A 13,132-nucleotide genomic window follows, 5' to 3' on the forward strand; every position below is an offset into this window, starting at 1 on the left:
AGAACTCATCTGTTACACGGGCACTTCAATGTTTTTTAAACTTATTTGAACTCCAGCCTATTTTTCGGTTTAGTATGCATCATTCAAAACGACGTCATCAATTTCCAACACGTTCTGACATCATTTGCTGTTTTTCAGTCATTTACCGATTTGTTTAGAGAGCTAAATGACGGTGAAATTGAAAATCACTACAAAATGAACAATAAAAATGTTGGAACTTGGCATGGTATCATCATTTCGCCCGCATAGCATGTGCAAAAGAGTAGAGAGGGTCACGGCAAAAACTGGATGCACCTCGTGTACAAACTGGACAATCTCTTTCGGAGTATCAGGGTTTCGGATGAGAACTCATCTGTTACACGGGCACTTCAATGTTTTTTAAACTTATTTGAACTCCAGCCTATTTTTCGGTTTAGTATGCATCATTCAAAACGACGTCATCAATTTCCAACACGTTCTGACATCATTTGCTGTTTTTCAGTCATTTACCGATTTGTTTAGAGAGCTAAATGACGGTGAAATTGAAAATCACTACAAAATGAACAATAAAAATGTTGGAACTTGGCATGGTATCATCATTTCGCCCGCATAGCATGTGCAAAAGAGTAGAGAGGGTCACGACAAAAACTGGACGCACCTTTTGTACAAACTGGACCATCTCTTTCGGAGTATCAGGGTTTCGGACGAGAACTCGTCGGTTACACGGGCACTTCAACGTTTTTTAAACTTATTTGAACTCCAGCCTATTTTTGCGTTCAGTATGCATCTTTCAAAGCGACGTCATCAATTTCCAACACGTTCTGACATCATTTGATGTTTTTCAGTCATTTACCGATTGGTTTAGAGAGCTAAATGACGGTGAAATTGAAAATCACTACAAAATGAACTCTGAAAATGTTGGAACTTGGCATGGTATCATCATTTCACCCGCATAGCATGTGCAAAAGAGTAGAGAGGGTCACAGCGAAAATTGGACGCACCTCGTCTACAAACTGGACAATCTCTTTCGGAGTATCAGGGTTTCGGATGAGAACTCACTTGTTACACGGGCACATCAATGTTTTTAAACTTATTTGAACTCCAGCCTCTTTTTGCGTTCAGTATGCATCATTCAAAGTGACGTCATCAATTTCCAACATGTTCTGACATCATTTGCTGTTTTTCAGTCATTTACCGATTGGTTTAGAGAGCTAAATGACGGTGAAATTTAAAATCACTACAAAATGAACACTAAAAATGTTGGAACTTGGCATGGTATCATCATTTCGCTCGCATAGCACGTGCAAAAGAGTAGAGAGGGTCACGGCGAAAACTAGGCGCACCTTGTGTACAAAATGGACAATCTCTTTCGGAGTATCGCGGTTTCGGACGGGAACTCGTCGGTTACACGGGCACTTCAATGTTTTTTAAACTTATTTGAACTCCAGCCTATTTTTGCGTTCAGTATGCATCATTCAAAGCGACGTCATCAATTTCCAACACGTTCTAACACCATTTGATGTTTTTCAGTCATTTACCGATTTGTTTAGAGAGCTGAATGACGGTGAAATTGAAAATCACTACAAAATGAACACTAAAAATGTTGGAACTTGGCATGGTATCATCATTTCGCCTGCATAGCATGTGCAAAAGAGTAGAGAGGGTCACGGCGAAAACTGGATGCACCTCGTGTACAAACTGGACAATCTCTTTCGGAGTATCAGGGTTTCGGATGAGAACTCATCTGTTACACGGGCACTTCAATGTTTTTTAAACTTATTTGAACTCCAGCCTATTTTTGGGTTCAGTATGCATCATTCAAAGCGACGTCATCAATTTCCAACACGTTCTGACATCATTTGCTGTTTTTCAGTCATTTACCGATTTGTTTAGAGAGCTAAATGACGGTGAAATTGAAAATCACTACAAAATGAACACTAAAAATGTTGGAACTTGGCATGGTATCATCATTTCGCCCGCATAGCATGTGCAAAAGAGTAGAGACGGTCACGACGAAAACTGGACGCACCTTGTGTACAAACTGGACAATCTCTTTCGGAGTATAAGGGTTTCGGACGAGAACTCGTCGGTTACACGGGCACTTCAACGTTTTTTAAACTTATTTGAACTCTAGCCTATTTTTGCGTTTAGTATGCATCTTTCAAAGCGACGTCATCAATTTCCAACACGTTCTGATATCATTTGTTGTTTTTCAGTCATTTACCGATTTGTTTAGAGAGCTGAATGACGGTGAAATTGAAAATCACTACAAAATGAACTCTGAAAATGTTGGAACTTGGCATGGTATCATCATTTCGCCCGCATAGCATGTGCAAAAGAGTAGAGAGGGTCACGACAAAAACTGGACGCACCTTTTGTACAAACTGGACCATCTCTTTCGGAGTATCAGGGTTTCGGACGAGAACTCGTCGGTTACACGGGCACTTCAACGTTTTTTAAACTTATTTGAACTCCAGCCTATTTTTGCGTTCAGTATGCATCTTTCAAAGCGACGTCATCAATTTCCAACACGTTCTGACATCATTTGATGTTTTTCAGTCATTTACCGATTGGTTTAGAGAGCTAAATGACGGTGAAATTGAAAATCACTACAAAATGAACTCTGAAAATGTTGGAACTTGGCATGGTATCATCATTTCACCCGCATAGCATGTGCAAAAGAGTAGAGAGGGTCACAGCGAAAATTGGACGCACCTCGTCTACAAACTGGACAATCTCTTTCGGAGTATCAGGGTTTCGGATGAGAACTCACTTGTTACACGGGCACATCAATGTTTTTAAACTTATTTGAACTCCAGCCTCTTTTTGCGTTCAGTATGCATCATTCAAAGTGACGTCATCAATTTCCAACATGTTCTGACATCATTTGCTGTTTTTCAGTCATTTACCGATTGGTTTAGAGAGCTAAATGACGGTGAAATTTAAAATCACTACAAAATGAACACTAAAAATGTTGGAACTTGGCATGGTATCATCATTTCGCTCGCATAGCACGTGCAAAAGAGTAGAGAGGGTCACGGCGAAAACTAGGCGCACCTTGTGTACAAAATGGACAATCTCTTTCGGAGTATCGCGGTTTCGGACGGGAACTCGTCGGTTACACGGGCACTTCAATGTTTTTTAAACTTATTTGAACTCCAGCCTATTTTTGCGTTCAGTATGCATCATTCAAAGCGACGTCATCAATTTCCAACACGTTCTAACACCATTTGATGTTTTTCAGTCATTTACCGATTTGTTTAGAGAGCTGAATGACGGTGAAATTGAAAATCACTACAAAATGAACACTAAAAATGTTGGAACTTGGCATGGTATCATCATTTCGCCTGCATAGCATGTGCAAAAGAGTAGAGAGGGTCACGGCGAAAACTGGATGCACCTCGTGTACAAACTGGACAATCTCTTTCGGAGTATCAGGGTTTCGGATGAGAACTCATCTGTTACACGGGCACTTCAATGTTTTTTAAACTTATTTGAACTCCAGCCTATTTTTGGGTTCAGTATGCATCATTCAAAGCGACGTCATCAATTTCCAACACGTTCTGACATCATTTGCTGTTTTTCAGTCATTTACCGATTTGTTTAGAGAGCTAAATGACGGTGAAATTGAAAATCACTACAAAATGAACACTAAAAATGTTGGAACTTGGCATGGTATCATCATTTCGCCCGCATAGCATGTGCAAAAGAGTAGAGACGGTCACGACGAAAACTGGACGCACCTTGTGTACAAACTGGACAATCTCTTTCGGAGTATCAGGGTTTCGGACGAGAACTCGTCGGTTACACGGGCACTTCAACGTTTTTTAAACTTATTTGAACTCTAGCCTATTTTTGCGTTTAGTATGCATCTTTCAAAGCGACGTCATCAATTTCCAACACGTTCTGATATCATTTGTTGTTTTTCAGTCATTTACCGATTTGTTTAGAGAGCTGAATGACGGTGAAATTGAAAATCACTACAAAATGAACTCTGAAAATGTTGGAACTTGGCATGGTATCATCATTTCCCCCGCATAGCATGTGCAAAAGAGTAGAGAGGGTCACGGCGAAAACTGGACGCACCTCGTGTACAAACTGGACAATCTCTTTCGGAGTATCAGGGTTTCGGATGAGAACTCATCTGTTACACGGGCACTTCAATGTTTTTTAAACTTATTTGAACTCCAGCCTATTTTGCGTTCAGTATGCATCATTCAAAGCGACGTCATCAATTTCCAACACGTTCTGACATCATTTGATGTTTTTCAGTCATTTACCGATTTGTTTAGAGAGCTAAATGACGGTGAAATTGAAAAACACTACAAAATGAACTCTGAAAATGTTGGAACTTGGCATGGTATCATCATTTCGCCCGCATAGCATGTGCAAAAGAGTAGAGAGGGTCACAGCGAAAACTGGACGCACCTCGTGTATAAACTGGACAATCTCTTTCGGAGTATCAGGGTTTCGGATGAGAACTCACTTGTTACACGGGCACTTCAATGTTTTTAAACTTATTTGAACTCTAGCCTCTTTTTGCGTTCAGTATGCATCATTCAAAGCGACGTGATCAATTTCCAACATGTTCTGACATCATTTGCTGTTTTTCAGTCATTTACCGATTTGTTTAGGGAGCTAAATGACGGTGAAATTTAAAATCACTACAAAATGAACACTAAAAATGTTGGAACTTGGCATGGTATCATCATTTCGCCCACATAGCACGTGCAAAAGAGTAGAGAGGGTCACGGCGAAAACTAGGCGCACCTTGTGTACAAACTGGACAATCTCTTTCGGAGTATCACGGTTTCGGACGAGAACTCGTCGGTTACACGGGCACTTCAACGTTTTTAAAACTTATTTGAACTCCAGCCTATTTTTGCGTTCAGTATGCATCTTTCAAAGCGACGTCATCAATTTCCAACACGTTCTGACATCATTTGCTGTTTTTCAGTCATTTACCGATTTGGTTAGAGAGCTAAATGACGGTGAAATTGAAAATCACTACAAAATGAACTCTGAAAATGTTGGAATTGGCATGGTATCATCATTTCGCCCGCATAGCATGTGCAAAAGAGTAGAGAGGGTCACGGCGAAAACTGGACGCACCTCGTGTACAAACTGGACAATCTCTTTCGGAGTATCAGGGTTTCGGACGAGAACTCATCTGTTGCACGGGCACTTCAATGTTTTTTAAACTTATTTGAACTCCAGCCTATTTTGCGTTCAGTATGCATCATTCAAATCGACGTCATCAATTTCCAACACGTTCTGACACCATTTGATGTTTTTCAGTCATTTACCGATTTGTTTAGAGAGCTAAATGACGGTGAAATTGAAAATCACTACAAAATGAACACTAAAAATGTTGGAACTTGGCATGGTATCATCATTTCGCCCGCATAGCATGTGCAAAAGAGTAGAGAGGGTCACGGCAAAAACTGGATGCACCTCGTGTACAAACTGGACAATCTCTTTCGGAGTATCAGGGTTTCGGATGAGAACTCATCTGTTACACGGGCACTTCAATGTTTTTTAAACTTATTTGAACTCCAGCCTATTTTTGGGTTCAGTATGCATCATTCAAAACGACGTCATCAATTTCCAACACGTTCTGACATCATTTGTTGTTTTTCAGTCATTTACCGATTTGTTTAGAGAGCTAAATGACGGTGAAATTGAAAATCACTACAAAATGAACAATAAAAATGTTGGAACTTGGGATGGTATCATCATTTCGCCCGCATAGCATGTGCAAAAGAGTAGAGAGGGTCACGACGAAAACTGGACGCACCTTTTGTACAAACTGGACCATCTCTTTCGGAGTATCAGGGTTTCGGACGAGAACTCGTCGGTTACACGGGCACTTCAACGTTTTTTAAACTTATTTGAACTCTAGCCTATTTTTGCGTTTAGTATGCATCTTTCAAAGCGACGTCATCAATTTCCAACACGTTCTGATATCATTTGTTGTTTTTCAGTCATTTACCGATTTGTTTAGAGAGCTGAATGACGGTGAAATTGAAAATCACTACAAAATGAACTCTGAAAATGTTGGAACTTGGCATGGTATCATCATTTCCCCCGCATAGCATGTGCAAAAGAGTAGAGAGGGTCACGGCGAAAACTGGACGCACCTCGTGTACAAACTGGACAATCTCTTTCGGAGTATCAGGGTTTCGGATGAGAACTCATCTGTTACACGGGCACTTCAATGTTTTTTAAACTTATTTGAACTCCAGCCTATTTTGCGTTCAGTATGCATCATTCAAAGCGACGTCATCAATTTCCAACACGTTCTGACATCATTTGATGTTTTTCAGTCATTTACCGATTTGTTTAGAGAGCTAAATGACGGTGAAATTGAAAAACACTACAAAATGAACTCTGAAAATGTTGGAACTTGGCATGGTATCATCATTTCGCCCGCATAGCATGTGCAAAAGAGTAGAGAGGGTCACAGCGAAAACTGGACGCACCTCGTGTATAAACTGGACAATCTCTTTCGGAGTATCAGGGTTTCGGATGAGAACTCACTTGTTACACGGGCACTTCAATGTTTTTAAACTTATTTGAACTCTAGCCTCTTTTTGCGTTCAGTATGCATCATTCAAAGCGACGTGATCAATTTCCAACATGTTCTGACATCATTTGCTGTTTTTCAGTCATTTACCGATTTGTTTAGGGAGCTAAATGACGGTGAAATTTAAAATCACTACAAAATGAACACTAAAAATGTTGGAACTTGGCATGGTATCATCATTTCGCCCACATAGCACGTGCAAAAGAGTAGAGAGGGTCACGGCGAAAACTAGGCGCACCTTGTGTACAAACTGGACAATCTCTTTCGGAGTATCACGGTTTCGGACGAGAACTCGTCGGTTACACGGGCACTTCAACGTTTTTAAAACTTATTTGAACTCCAGCCTATTTTTGCGTTCAGTATGCATCTTTCAAAGCGACGTCATCAATTTCCAACACGTTCTGACATCATTTGCTGTTTTTCAGTCATTTACCGATTTGGTTAGAGAGCTAAATGACGGTGAAATTGAAAATCACTACAAAATGAACTCTGAAAATGTTGGAATTGGCATGGTATCATCATTTCGCCCGCATAGCATGTGCAAAAGAGTAGAGAGGGTCACGGCGAAAACTGGACGCACCTCGTGTACAAACTGGACAATCTCTTTCGGAGTATCAGGGTTTCGGACGAGAACTCATCTGTTGCACGGGCACTTCAATGTTTTTTAAACTTATTTGAACTCCAGCCTATTTTGCGTTCAGTATGCATCATTCAAATCGACGTCATCAATTTCCAACACGTTCTGACACCATTTGATGTTTTTCAGTCATTTACCGATTTGTTTAGAGAGCTAAATGACGGTGAAATTGAAAATCACTACAAAATGAACACTAAAAATGTTGGAACTTGGCATGGTATCATCATTTCGCCCGCATAGCATGTGCAAAAGAGTAGAGAGGGTCACGGCAAAAACTGGATGCACCTCGTGTACAAACTGGACAATCTCTTTCGGAGTATCAGGGTTTCGGATGAGAACTCATCTGTTACACGGGCACTTCAATGTTTTTTAAACTTATTTGAACTCCAGCCTATTTTTGGGTTCAGTATGCATCATTCAAAACGACGTCATCAATTTCCAACACGTTCTGACATCATTTGTTGTTTTTCAGTCATTTACCGATTTGTTTAGAGAGCTAAATGACGGTGAAATTGAAAATCACTACAAAATGAACAATAAAAATGTTGGAACTTGGGATGGTATCATCATTTCGCCCGCATAGCATGTGCAAAAGAGTAGAGAGGGTCACGACGAAAACTGGACGCACCTTTTGTACAAACTGGACCATCTCTTTCGGAGTATCAGGGTTTCGGACGAGAACTCGTCGGTTACACGGGCACTTCAACGTTTTTTAAACTTATTTGAACTCCAGCCTATTTTTGCGTTCAGTATGCATCTTTCAAAGCGACGTCATCAATTTCCAACACGTTCTGACATCATTTGTTGTTTTTTAGTCATTTACCGATTTGTTTAGAGAGCTAGATGACGGTGAAATTGAAAATCACTACAAAATGAACTCTGAAAATGTTGGAACTTGGCATGGTATCATCATTTCCCCCGCATAGCATGTGCAAAAGAGTAGAGAGGGTCACGGCGAAAACTGGACGCACCTCGTGTACAAACTGGACAATCTCTTTCGGAGTATCAGGGTTTCGGACGAGAACTTGTCTGTTACACGGGCACATCAATGTTTTTCAACTTATTTGAACTCCAGCCTATTTTTGCGTTCAGTATGCATCTTTCAAAGCGACGTCATCAATTTCCTACAAGTTCTGACATCATTTGCTGTTTTTCAGTCATTTACCGATTTGGTTAGAGAGCTAAATGACGGTGAAATTTAAAATCACTACAAAATGAACTCTGAAAATGTTGGAATTGGCATGGTATCATCATTTCACCCACATAGCATGTGCAAAAGAGTAGAGAGGGTCACGGCGAAAACTGGACGCACCTCGTGTACAAACTGGACAATCTCTTTCGGAGTATCAGGGTTTCGGATGAGAACTCATCTGTTACACGGGCACTTCAATGTTTTTTAAACTTATTTGAACTCCAGCCTATTTTGTGTTCAGTATGCATCATTCAAAGCGACGTCATCAATTTCCAACATGTTCTGACACCATTTGATGTTTTTCAGTCATTTACCGATTTGTTTAGAGAGCTGAATGACGGTGAAATTGAAAATCACTACAAAATGAACACTAAAAATGTTGGAACTTGGCATGGTATCATCATTTCGCCTGCATAGCATGTGCAAAAGAGTAGAGAGGGTCACGGCGAAAACTGGATGCACCCCGTGTACAAACTGGACAATCTCTTTCGGAGTATCAGGGTTTCGAATGAGAACTCATCTGTTACACGGGCACTTCAATGTTTTTTAAACTTATTTGAACTCCAGCCTATTTTTGGGTTCAGTATGCATCATTCAAAGCGATGTCATCAATTTCCAACACGTTCTGACATCATTTGTTGTTTTTCAGTAATTTACCGATTTGTTTAGAGAGCTAAATGACGGTGAAATTGAAAATCACTACAAAATGAACACTAAAAATGTTGGAACTTGGCATGGTATCATCATTTCGCCCGCATAGCATGTGCAAAAGAGTAGAGAGGGTCACGACGAAACTGGACGCACCTTGTGTACAAACTGGACAATCTCTTTCGGAGTATCAGGGTTTCTGACGAGAACTCGTCGGTTACACGGGCACTTCAACGTTTTTTAAACTTATTTGAACTCCAGCCTATTTTTGCGTTTAGTATGCATCTTTCAAAGCGACGTCATCAATTTCCAACACGTTCTGATATCATTTGTTGTTTTTCAGTCATTTACCGATTTGTTTAGAGAGCTAAATGACGGTGAAATTGAAAATCACTACAAAATGAACTCTGAAAATGTTGGAACTTGGCATGGTATCATCATTTCCCCCGCATAGCATGTGCAAAAGAGTAGAGAGGGTCACGGCGAAAACTGGACGCACCTCGTGTACAAACTGGACAATCTCTTTCGGAGTACCAGGGTTTCGGATGAGAACTCATCTGTTACACGGGCACTTCAATGTTTTTTAAACTTATATGAACTCCAGCCTATTTTGCGTTCAGTATGCATCATTCAAAGCAACGTCATCAATTTCCAACACGTTCTGACATCATTTGATGTTTTTCAGTCATTTACCGATTTGTTTAGAGAGCTAAATGACGGTGAAATTGAAAAACACTACAAAATGAACTCTGAAAATGTTGGAACTTGGCATGGTATCATCATTTCGCCCGCATAGCATGTGCAAAAGAGTAGAGAGGGTCACAGCGAAAACTGGACGCACCTCGTGTACAAACTGGACAATCTCTTTCGGAGTATCAGGGTTTCGGATGAGAACTTGTCTGTTACACGGGCACTTCAATGTTTTTAAACTTATTTGAACTCCAGCCTCTTTTTGCGTTCAGTATGCATCATTCAAAGCGACGTCATCAATTTCCAACATGTTCTGACATCATTTGCTGTTTTTCAGTCATTTACCGATTTGTTTAGAGAGCTAAATGACGGTGAAATTTAAAATCACTACAAAATGAACACTAAAAATGTTGGAACTTGGCATGGTATCATCATTTCGCCCACATAGCACGTGCAAAAGAGTAGAGAGGGTCACGGCGAAAACTAGGCGCACCTTGTGTACAAACTGGACAATCTCTTTCGGAGTATCACGGTTTCGGACGAGAACTCGTCGGTTACACGGGCACTTCAACGTTTTTAAAACTTATTTGAACTCCAGCCTATTTTTGCGTTCAGTATGCATCTTTCAAAGCGACGTCATCAATTTCCAACACGTTCTGACATCATTTGCTGTTTTTCAGTCATTTACCGATTTGGTTAGAGAGCTAAATGACGGTGAAATTGAAAATCACTACAAAATGAACTCTGAAAATGTTGGAATTGGCATGGTATCATCATTTCGCCCGCATAGCATGTGCAAAAGAGTAGAGAGGGTCACGGCGAAAACTGGACGCACCTCGTGTACAAACTGGACAATCTCTTTCGGAGTATCAGGGTTTCGGACGAGAACTCATCTGTTGCACGGGCACTTCAATGTTTTTTAAACTTATTTGAACTCCAGCCTATTTTGCGTTCAGTATGCATCATTCAAATCGACGTCATCAATTTCCAACACGTTCTGACACCATTTGATGTTTTTCAGTCATTTACCGATTTGTTTAGAGAGCTAAATGACGGTGAAATTGAAAATCACTACAAAATGAACACTAAAAATGTTGGAACTTGGCATGGTATCATCATTTCGCCCGCATAGCATGTGCAAAAGAGTAGAGAGGGTCACGGCAAAAACTGGATGCACCTCGTGTACAAACTGGACAATCTCTTTCGGAGTATCAGGGTTTCAGATGAGAATTCATCTGTTACACGGGCACTTCAATGTTTTTTAAACTTATTTGAACTCCAGCCTATTTTTGGGTTCAGTATGCATCATTCAAAACGACGTCATCAATTTCCAACACGTTCTGACATCATTTGCTGTTTTTCAGTCATTTACCGATTTGTTTAGAGAGCTAAATGACGGTGAAATTGAAAATCACTACAAAATGAACAATAAAAATGTTGGAACTTGGCATGGTATCATCATTTCGCTCGCATAGCATGTGCAAAAGAGTAGAGAGGGTCACGACGAAAACTGGACGCACCTTGTGTACAAACTGTACAATCTCTTTCGGAGTATCAGGGTTTCGGACGAGAACTCATCGGTTACACGGGCACTTCAACGTTTTTTAAACTTATTTGAACTCCAGCCTATTTTTGCGTTCAGTATGCATGTTTCAAAGCGACGTCATCAATTTCCAACACGTTCTGACATCATTTGTTGTTTTTCAGTCATTTACCGATTTGTTTAGACAGCTAAATGACGGTGAAATTGAAAATCACTACAAAATGAACTCTGAAAATGTTGGAACTTGGCATGGTATCATCATTTCCCCCGCATAGCATGTGCAAAAGAGTAGAGAGGGTCACGGCGAAAACTGGACGCACCTCGTGTACAAACTGGACAATCTCTTTCGGAGTATCAGGGTTTCGGACGAGAACTCGTCTGTTACACGGGCACTTCAATGTTTTTCAACTTATTTGAACTCCCGCCTATTTTTGCGTTCAGTATGCATCTTTCAAAGCGACGTCATCAATTTCCTACACGTTCTGACATCAATTGCTGTTTTTCAGTCATTTACCGATTTGTTTGGAGAGCTAAATGACGGTGAAATTGAAAATCACTACAAAATGAACTCTTAAAATGTTGGAACTTGGCATGGTATCATCATTTCGCCCGCATAGCATGTGCAAAAGAGTAGAGAGGGTCACGGCGAAAACTGGACGCACCTCGTGTACAAACTGGACAATCTCTTTCGGAGTATCAGGGTTTCGGACGAGAACTCATCTGTTACACGGGCACTTCAATGTTTTTTAAACTTATTTGAACTCCAGCCTATTTTTGCGTTCAGTATGCTTCTTTCAAAGCGACGTCATCAATTTTCAACACGTTCTGACATGATTTGCTATTTTTCAGTCATTTACCGATTTGTTTAGGGAGCTAAATAACGGTGAAATTGATAATCACTACAAAATGAACTCTGAAAATGTTGGAACTTGGCATGGTATCATCATTTCGCCCGCATAGCATGTGCAAAAGAGTAGAGAGGGTCACGGCGAAAACTGGATGCACCTCCTGTACAAACTGGACAATCTCTTTCGGAGTATCAGGGTTTTCGGACGAGAACTCATCTGTTACACGGGCACTTCAATGCTATTTAAACTTATTTGAACTCCAGCCTATTTTTGCGTTCAGTATGCATCTTTCAAAGCGACGTCAACAATTTCCAACACATTCTGACATCAATTGCTGTTTTTCAGTCATTTACCGATTTGTTTAGAGAGCTAAATGACGGTGAAATTGAAAATCACTACAAAATGAACATTGAAAATGTTGGAACTTGGCATGGTATCATCATTTCGCCCGCATAGCATGTGCAAAAGAGTAGAGAGGGTCACAGCGAAAACTGGACGCACCTCGTGTACAAACTAGACAATCTCTTTCGGAGTATCAGGGTTTCAGATGAGAACTCATCTGTTACACGGGCACTTCAATGTTTTTAACCTTATTCGAACTCCAGCCTATTTTTGCGTTCAGTATGCATCTTTCAAAGCGACGTCATCAATTTCCAACACATTCTGACATCAATTGCTGTTTTTCAGTCATTTACCGATTTGTTTAGAGAGCTAAATGACGGTGAAATTGAAAATCACTACAAAATGAACTCTTAAAATGTTGGAACTTGGCATGGTATCATCATTTCGCCCACATAGCATGTGCAAAAGAGTAGAGAGGGTCACGGCGAAAACTGGACGCACCTTGTGTACAAACTGGACAATCTCTTTCGGAGTATCAGGGTTTCGGACGAGAACTCGTCGGTTACACGGGCACTTCAACGTTTTTTAAACTTATTTGAACTCCAGCCTATTTTTGCGTTCAGTATGCATCTTTCAAAGCGACGTCATCAATTTCCAACACGTTCTT

This window comes from Aegilops tauschii, chromosome 4 (genome assembly GCF_002575655.3).
Source record: "Aegilops tauschii subsp. strangulata cultivar AL8/78 chromosome 4, Aet v6.0, whole genome shotgun sequence".
NCBI lineage: Eukaryota > Viridiplantae > Streptophyta > Magnoliopsida > Poales > Poaceae > Aegilops > Aegilops tauschii.